The sequence below is a fragment of the Chenopodium album genome, chromosome 20, assembly GCF_948465745.1.
Source record: "Chenopodium album chromosome 20, dcCheAlbu1.1, whole genome shotgun sequence".
Taxonomy (NCBI): domain Eukaryota; kingdom Viridiplantae; phylum Streptophyta; class Magnoliopsida; order Caryophyllales; family Amaranthaceae; genus Chenopodium; species Chenopodium album.
Window position 1 is genome coordinate 2158411 of NC_137853.1, and position 10408 is coordinate 2168818.

Here is a 10408-nt window from a genome sequence, read left to right on the forward strand (position 1 = left end):
GCTCACTATTCAACTTTCATAGCAAAATTTATGGTAGGAAGTTGGAACAATAAAATTAAACAAAGATGGGGTTCATTCTTTAAGGCCATATGAAATACACATCTAGAAAGATTTAATCTATGCTGCGAATTGAAATCCATCAAGGAGAATCGGGTAAAACAACTAGTTTATGTTAACAGTAATAACTAAGCACTAGCTCATCACATCCACAATTGACTAAGTGAGCCAAGTTTTCACCAAAACAAAATATAAATAATAAACTCCCCTGCCTGTATACTTTAGGAATACCACACAGAGTTTTACCAAAGCTTGGAACAGAATGCAAAATGTCATGAAAAAAACATCTTTATCAGCATACACTACCTTCAGGATGAAAATGCATGACCAAAAGTTTAAGTTGTTTGAAGTTAAGTATCCACAACAACTATAAAGTTGCAGTGCATTATCTTAGACATGGTAGATAATTAAGTCAACATAACAATTAAATTTAATATCCGAAGAAAAATCACTTGGGCAAGCTTTTAGACTGAAAATTCCAGTTAGTAACCACACACAAAACAATGCCCACCAATGGTACGCCTATAAAGGCTTCAAACCAGTACAGGAAACTAGATCAATAGTTCAATCTGCATCTAATAGCCAAGGAGCCAGTTATCTGTATAAACTGGATGATACCCAAGCTTCCTAATCGATTCAAACTGGATTCAACATACCAAAATCGAACACTTTTGCATATATCAGTGATAGTGATTCTAATCAGTCTAAGTAAACCCATCAATAAGCCGCTAAGTGCAACCTAACAAGATTCTGAATAATTGACATGTTGAAACCTAATACAGAGTATGTGCATCAGACAACCAACCCAAATGCTAGTTCCATCCATGTATCCTGAACCATAATTCATTTGCAAATAAATTCCAAGAAGCAAAACTTGTTAAAATCAACTAAAAGCACACTACCATTGCAATTTGAGCAGGAAAAAGGTGCGAAGAATTGGATAAACCAAATAGACAAATTCATTGATCTAAGGTGCCCAAAATAGACACATGTTTGAACATTTCCTTAGGAAAGAAGATTACAAAACTTGTCAAGAAAGAACAAACTAAAGACTTCCTAAAAACATCAAAGCAGCCTCCCTTTTTCGTCTACAACCCATTTTCAAGAGTATTTCAGATAAAACCTCAATTCCGAAGCCAAGATGGAATATACATCATTTGATAGAAACACTAGTCAGGTAGAAAAAAGAAGAAAACAACATCATCAGCAACAACAAAACTAAAAAATTCATTGAAAAAAAATAAAGAAAAAGCCTAATTGTTCACCAGTCTATACTATCACCCTATCCAATGAAATTGTTAAAACCTCCAATTTCTTGAACTATTTTGGGGCAGGGGAAAGAAGAAGAAGAAACTGTCACCTACTGTAACAAATTTATCCTGCATTTTATCATCAGCAACCAATGTTATCCACCAATTTACTCTTCTCTTCACTTTCCTCATTCTCCATCACTTCTCTTCTTGCCACAACATTCCAGAAGAAATCCGTCATCACACTCTCATACGCCGGCATCTTCGCATACCCTGGGAAATAGTTAATGTCGATCACGAGATACCGATTTCCGAGCCTCGTATCCCTAATCACATCGAAATTGAAGAGATTCAGCTTCATAACCTCCCTCAATCCTCTCGCAATGTCAGTGATGAACTCCTGAGGCGGCATTTCGCAATCATCCAAGTGCATCATCTTGTAGTACTTCTCATCCGTCATCTCGTTGCTTGCCAAATTCGAAACCTGCGAAAACGTTACCAAACCACCAAGACTCTCCAATTTCTCCTCCGAAACGTCTGGCAACGACTTCCTCTTCACACATTTCACGTATTCACCTACCACATACACCTTGAATATCACTCCTCCATGATTAATAAACTCCTGCAAAACAATCGGAGGTTTCAAATTGCTCAATCCTCCATGATTGTAAACTAACGACATTTTATGCGATTTCGCGCTTCCATCTGCAACCAAGGGTTTCGCAATCACCGGGAACTTCAATCCTTCCCAAGAACGATGATCACGAAGCGTTTCAACGTCATAAATCACGATTTGTTTCGGAATTCCAAACGTATCGCGGTCATTTCGCACGAATTTCAACTCAGAAACAACCTGCAACATCGAAATCCGGTTATGAAGTCGTTCAATCGATTCTGGAGCATCTAAAATCACGACATTAGGGTTTTTCGCCTTGTAATCGACGAGCTGCTTCTTCCAATCGTCACCGTACAACTTATGAAGGATGCAATCGAACGGTCCTTGATCGATCAACGGTACTCCAGTATCGATTTTGATCAAATCAATCAAACGGTCACGAGCGAGGTTGATTAAAGATTCTCGTATGAAACTCTGCTGCTTCTTCGGCGCCAAAGCGTAACCGATCGAAAAACGGCGAGGATCTTCCGCCATTAACGACGTAGGTAAGCTAAATTGAATCGATTTCTGGAAAATGTCACAACTATCATAACAATGCAGGGAAAAACCCTAGCAAAATTGCGAAGAAATTAGGGTTTATGCGTCGAAAAATCAAGAATATCGAAGAACAACAAGAGGAAAAATAGAGGAAATGGAGGAGAGAGAAAGAGAGAGGAAATGAAGAAATGAATGCGGGAGAAGGAAGAGGTATAAATAGCTTAGATTAGGCTAGGGTTAAATTGGGTAAATCAAGTGAGAGTGAATTTGGGTTAGTTTAACTTTGGGGTTAACCATGGTTAATGATGAGATTTGTTGACACGTGGCGTGATCTGAGGGTTTATGGTGATAGTTTTCGGACGCGTTATCAATTGGACGGTTGTGCCTCGTTTTGTTTTAAACGATTAACGGTTGAGATTAATGGAACAAGTTTTTTTTGTTTCTGTTTTTTTGGTGCAATTTGATTTTGGTTTTTTGTTAAGGGAAAAGTAATGAATAATGATCATTGCTGACAGTGATTTAATGTCAATGAGTATAATGTGTAATATACGAGTAGTTATAGTACGGGTAAGAGTAACAGTGTTGTATTTGTCTAGAGACAGTATTATACGAAGTTTATGTACTTTATTATGCGCCCCTCACAAAAACTGTGGATGCGTCATGGAGCCTCTTATACTCAAGGTGCAAAATTCCACTTAAAATTGGGTGGTGGATGAAAATTGAACCTGTGATCTTTTTGTCACAAAGGTTCTTGATGTCGAGCAAATACATATTGATATCCTTACGATTATCTCAACTAAAAATTTTAGTTTATGGTTGTAATCCAAGATAGGTTTATAGACTCTATTAAATTCTTTAAGATGTATATATAGTGAGATGAAATACTAATGTGTCAGAGAATATATGGCTATATGATTCTCCTCAAAGATCCATAACTTTAGTAGAACTTGATTTACCTAAATATATTACTGACTAATTATCCTACCAAAAATATAGAAGTCCATCGTTTTCAGCAAAGGATCTCCCCTTTTGATATTAAAAAGTGGAACCAAGGATCTTCCTTCCCAACATATATACATTTGATATTCATCAAAGTAAAAGAATTGAGTATATTATGTAAATAGTACGTACTAATTAAGTGGTATTATAGTTTGGATAATTAGGTGGATAATAATGCTTTATCCAAAGGAATAATTCTCTTGATTCCACGGCAAGTGGTAGGAATAATAGTTGAAAGTTTCATGGATTCCGGTATCAATCCTTTTCATCCTATAAACAACTAGTTCATTTTATCATCCAATGTTGATTTGTTTGCATTGGACATGGAAATCTTTTGCGATTGTGGAATTCGTCACTTTACTCTTTAATATCAATTCCATGCATGTCGACTGTAGATACATCTTATATTTGGATCCTACATTTGCTATCATATGATACATACTTTACATGTTGATAAAAGTTTCTTTTTTCTTAGTGGAAAAGTTAGTGGTATCCCGTTGGTATGTGGTGAGGAAGGAGTTTTCACAAGTTGGATACACTTACTAATTGTAGGCCAGGGCCAGGAGACTTGAGTGATAGGGTTCGATTCTCAATAAGCTCACTTTTGAGATTGTCCTTACTTCAATTCCTTATAAAGCTAAAGAAATATTTGAATAGTAGGTACGGGATAACAATGGTAGGCTAATTTAAAAAGTACTTAAAAGCAACTTTAATAAGGTTTGGAAAATTTATTTTTTTTTTCGGTGTATAAAAAGCCATAAAAGTTAAATGTTGTAAAATGAATTAAATATAATTGCAAGTCTTAGATAATGGATACGTTCATAATTGTGCCTACCCAGTACCCACTCCTCACTCCTCAAAACTTTTAATAGTTGAATTTGTTTACATCAACAAATTCTCTGTATGGAGTATTTCTTATAATAATACCCTGTATCAATTCTAGTTCGTGATCAAAATTTTGAACTACAACATCAACAAGACAATAACTTAAAGTCACCCTGAAATCTTATTCATGAATGATGACTTTGTATGTAGTATGTTTTTGATATGACCATTTGTAGATCTAAAGATCAACGGCCCAATCTGGAATTGATTTCAAAGATGGACATATTTCGAGTCGGCCCAAGCCCATACATTGTGGCAACATAGCCAACATTGCTTTAGTTGACAAATTTTATAATTAGGCCAACTAGGTACAGTAACAAGCACTTGCAAGTTAGGACTAGGAGTCTAAGGGTCTGTTCTCAATTCCTCATCAGCTTAATTTCATTTCAATTCAGTTTAGTTCAGCTCAAATCATTTTAGTTCAGTTCCTTCTCTCATAAACAATTTATTTCAGCTCTATTCAGTTCAGTTCAGTTCTAGTTCAGTTAAGCTCCAATCTGTTCAGTTTAGCTCCAAAGACAAGTTAGTAAGTTTTTTACAAATGATTTGGTAAGAAAAACCACCATCCCTTATTTGTTTAAGTTTACATTCAATTCATTGAGTCCTATTCCTATATATGAGAGAGCATATGCATGCTAAGATAATATTCAATTGGCAATACTTATGCCTTTTGAATTGAGGTTTTTAGTTAACCTGATAAGTGAACTAAAACATTTTCCAAATTTCAACTATAACAATAAGGCTCTGTTGTCTTCACCTTAAAAAAATAATATTAAGCATAAATAATTTCAGTTCAGTAAAAATAAGTTCAGTTTAGTAAAAATAATTTCAGTTCAATAAAATTAATTTAAGTTCAGTAAAATTAATTTAAGTTCAGTAAAAATAATTTAAGTTCAGCAAATATAATTTTATTTCATTAAAAATAATTTCAATACAGCAAAAATAAGATGAAGAGAACGGGGGCTAAGTGAACTAAAAGTCTAAAACCTTTTCCAAATTTCAATAATAATAATAATAAGTGAACGAAAACCTCTTCCAAATTTCAATTACGAAGTAGCGAGCTTGTTGCTTTGCATATACGTAAGTACGTAATAGGCCTAATAGCAATTGAGCCATCACCTTCTTAATACTCGTTGTCTTGTTCTAGTAGAAAATTATATCGCTTCCTGTTCAGAAACATGATTGAATTGAACTTCACATGTGGTAATTAAAGTCAATGAAGACTTTACTAAGTACAATAATTTGTATAAAGTACAATAATGTATATTATTTTATTCAATTATTTTGGCTATATAAATGAAAGTTCACGTATTGTGAACTTGAGGTTGGAAAACAAAAGAAAGAGTTTTCCTACCATTCTACTACTTGCTTCCTATCTTCATCCCCTCACTGATAAATATCTTACTATCAGTAAAATATTTTTAACACGTTATCAGCACCAGTTTCTAGTCAGGTATATTTATACCTACTTCTAAAAATTTATAACAAATAATACTATCTATTTCTAAATGTTTCGAGGAGTATGCTCTATAGTTGCCCATATTTGGGATCCTCTATACCAGAAACTCAAATATTTACTGTATTATGTATACCTCAAAAACAACAGTGAAAGTTCTCTTACTTGTGAATTCATTACTATCATCTTTTGTTGATGTTTCTTTCTTTGATTCATGTTGATATTACATACTCATTTTACGTAAATTTTGATCTTAGTTATTATAATTGCTAAGTAGTAACTTTGCATGCATATTATTAACTAGATTAACAAAAAGATGCAGCCTTTTATACTTATTATTTTTTTTACTTTTACATACTTTTTGTGTTTCTTTCCGTTTTCGAACCCATGATCTTTTATAGATATTAGGGCTCTCGGACCACTATGGCTTGCATTCCCAGTGTGATAACCTTTTACAGTTATAAATATATATATATGGACCATAATTTTATGCCAGTACATTAGACTATTATATGATATATTTACAGTTGTACAGAACAGTAACGGATAAACCTACCTCTATAAAAGGCGGATTTTTCCCCCAATTTCACCACAAATCCCTTATCCCTTCCCACTTTTTATCCAAAAATCACCTAAAAATTTTATCACCCCCTTCTTCTCCGATATGTTCCCAGACGACGGCAACCACAACACCCAAAACACCCACAACTTCACCTTTGAAGAAGATTTAAGGAAGATAAAACAATATTTCCTTCTAATTACGGCACTTGTAGTTCTATTAGTAGCAATATTAGTTTTTGTCATTATGTATAAGTAAAACTCACTTATTTTGTCGTTTTAGTATATCAAAAGCTTGTTTTTGTTATATTATGTTGTTTGTTGTTATTAATCATCATTGTATAATATTACCGTTATCATTATAATTATTGTTACTACTGTTATTGTTGTCGTTTTGTTTTTTTTTTTTTTGCAACTAACATGATTAATTTTTGTCTAATCATATAATTACTCACAATAATAAACCAAGGGGGGGAAAAGACTATATTATTTATGGTTTATTATTATATTAAATTTAATTATCACGTGTCTTATTAACTTAATTATAAATATGGAAGAACTAAACATGTGAGTTGTACATATAATTTGTTATTATAAACTAATTATCACGTAATTTGTTGTAGCTAAAATGGGAGACCTTATGAAAAGACAGTTCAGCATCTTAGATTTATCTGGAAAGAAATTTCTGGAATGGAAAGTGGATGCAATGATGAATTTGAAAGCTCAAGGCTTGGAGCACACTGTTAAAGAAAATAAAAGTCCATCTGGTCAAACAACTGATACTACCACTTCTGCAATGACTGTTGCAAAACCTGTTACTGAACAAGATAAGGCAAAAGCCTTAGTGTTGTTAAGGCATCATTTACATGAAGGCCTTAAAACTGAGTACATGATGGTTGAAGATCCCAAAGAATTATGGGATTGCCTTAATGAAAGATTTGGACACCACAAAAGGGTGCTCCTTCCTAAGGCATTATTTGATAGGACAAATTTACGGTTCCAGGATTTCAAATCTGTAATTGATTATAATTCAACCATACATGAGATAGTGTCTATATTGAGATACTGTGATCATCCAGTTTCGGATGAACAGATGATTGAAAAAACACTCACTACCTTTCATGCAAGCAACATACTGTTACAAGAACAGTATCGTGAAAGAGGTTTTAAAAGGTTCAATGAATTAATGAGTGTATTGCTTGTTGCGGAACAAAATAGTGAACTTTTGTTGAAAAATCATAACCTGAGACCAACTGGGTCTTTGGCCACTCATCATGAGGTAAATGCAACAAATTCCTATCCACCCGAGTCAAATGCTACAAGAAGAGGTGGACGTGGAAATTACAATGGCCGTGGAAGAGGCCGTGGAAATTATCGCGGCCGTGGTCGTGGTAGAAACAATTTTCAAAGAAACAGTAATTTCAAAAATTTTGAAAAACAGAAAGGGCAGTCATCTGGAAGCCACAAACAAACTCCTTCGAAAGGAAAAGACACATGTTACAGATGTGGCATGACAGGACATTGGGGACGTACTTGTCGTACGGCCAAACATTTGGTAGATCTTTACCAGGCTTCTGTAAAGGGCAAAGAGAAAAATGCAGAAGCAAATTATGTTAATGAGGAAAATGCTCCTTGTCCCAGCCTTGATGTATCCGATTATTTCATGGATAATGCTGAAATTGGAAATGATTTCATTCTTGGAGAAAACAACAATGCTTAGGTTTCTCATCTGCTAATGTAACATATGCTATGTTTTAATGTATTTTCTTAGTTCCTTGTATTTTAAATTTCTAGTCATGTACTTTTAATCTCTATCATCAATAAAAATTTGTATAATATTATTCTAAACTTATCTCAAATTTATTTTATGAAAATATGGATCTACCTGAAGTTAGTTTCGAATATCAATGCCTTTTGGACAGTGGAACAACGCACACTATCTTAAAAGATAGAAATTATTTTTCACAACTAAAGTTGTTTCAAGCAAATGTGAACACTATTTCCGGATCAGCTAAATTAATTGAAGGATCTGGAAAGGCTTGTATAATGCTTCCAATTGGAACAAAATTAATAATCAATAATGCTTTATATTTGAGTAAATCTCGAAGAAATATCATAAGCTTTAAAGATGTACGCCAAAATGGCTATCATCTAGAAACAATGACGACAGATCAAAAAGAGTATATATGCCTCACGGCAGAAAAACATGGCAAGAAACATATATATGAGAAATTGTCAGCATACTCTTCGGGGTTATATCGTATAAACATACGACCCGTGGAAATCAATATGGTATCTAACCAGAAGTTAGATGACAAACATTTGATTATTTTATGGCATGATCGTTTGGGACATCCAGCAACTGGGATGATGCAAAGAATAATAGCACATTCAGTTGGACATTCAATAAGAAATGTCAAAATTCCCCGATCAGATGAATTAACATGCTCTGCATGTTCAGTTGGCAAATTAATAATAAGGCCATCCATGAACAAAATTGCTACTGAATCTCCAAAATTCTTGGAAAGAATTCAGGGAGATATATGTGGGCCAATTAATCCAGCATGTGGACCATTTCGATATTTCATGGTTTTAATTGATGCTTCTACACGATGGTCACATGTTAGTCTACTTTCAAGTAGAAATGTTGTCTTTACAAAATTACTTGCCCAAATCATCAAATTAAGAGCACCATTCCCAGATCATACAATAAAGAGAATAAGACTTGACAATGCTGGGGAATTTACATCCCAAACATTTAATGATTATTGTATGTCAATTGGAATTGATGTTGAACACCCAGTAGCTCATGTTCATACACAAAATGGTCTAGCTGAATCACTTATTAAGAGACTACAATTGATTGCAAGACCATTATTAATGAGGTCAAGATTGCCATCATTTGCTTGGGGACATGCTATAATACATGCAGCAGCGCTAATTAGATTGAGACCTACAGCTTATCATAAATTCTCACCACTACAACTTGTTTGTGGTCGAGAACCAAGTATCTCACATCTAAAAATCTTTGGTTGTGCTGTATATGTTCCCATTGCTCCACCCCAACGAACAAAAATGGGTCCACAAAGAAGACTGGGAATTTATGTCGGGTTTGAATCCCCTTCTATAATTAAATATCTTGAACCATTGACTGGTGACTTATTTACGGCTAGATTTGCGGATTGTCACTTTAATGAAACAGTATTCCCAGTCTTAGGGGGAGAGAAAGTGGACCCACGTAAGAAAGAAATTGAACTTATTTGGAATGCAACACAACTGTTGATGTTAGACCCACGAACAAATATGTGTGAACAAGAAGTCAAGAAAATTGTTCATTTACAAAGTGTTGCAAATCAATTGCCTGATGCATTTGTAGACACAAAGAAGGTGACAAAATCACATATACCAGCAGAAAATGCCCCTGCACGTATTGAAATCCCAACTGGTAATAAGGCCATAGAAAATGAATCTCAGGCACGCAGAAAGCGTGGAAGACCACTTGGTTCAAAAGATTCTAAGCCAAGAAAATTGAAAAGATTGGATGGAATAGAAAATGAGACTAATGATGTTCCCCCATCAGAAGGTCAAGAAAGACCAAATGTGGATGAAAGTAAAGAAAATGATGATAATCCAAAAGGGGACGAACAAGAAGACAACCCTACGGGGAATGAACAAGATTTTCAAAACATCGATAACAATGAAATTTCAATGAATTACGTCTCTACAAAGACTCAGTGGAATAGGAAAGATGTTATCGTTAATGAAATATTTGCTAATTCCATTGCAATCGACATTGTGTCTGATGAAAATGATGTTGAACCAAGAACTATAGAAGAATGTCGACGTAGGAGTGATTGGCCAAAGTGGAAGGAGGCAATGCTGGCTGAGTTAAAGTCACTTGAAAAACGAGAAGTTTTTGGAAAAATAACCCTTACACCAGCAGGTGTAAAACCCGTTGGATACAAATGGGTATTTGTGAGAAAACGTAATGAGAAAAATGAAATAGTTAGATACAAGGCAAGACTTGTAGCCCAAGGATTTTCTCAAATT

General features: G+C 34.4%; 1 pseudogene; it reads right to left on the reverse strand.

Moving 5' to 3' along the window:
* Nucleotides 1-998: 998 nt before the first annotated feature.
* On the reverse strand, nt 999-2622 carry LOC145598453 (inositol-tetrakisphosphate 1-kinase 1 pseudogene; annotated as a pseudogene).
* Nucleotides 2623-10408: the final 7786 nt, after the last annotated feature.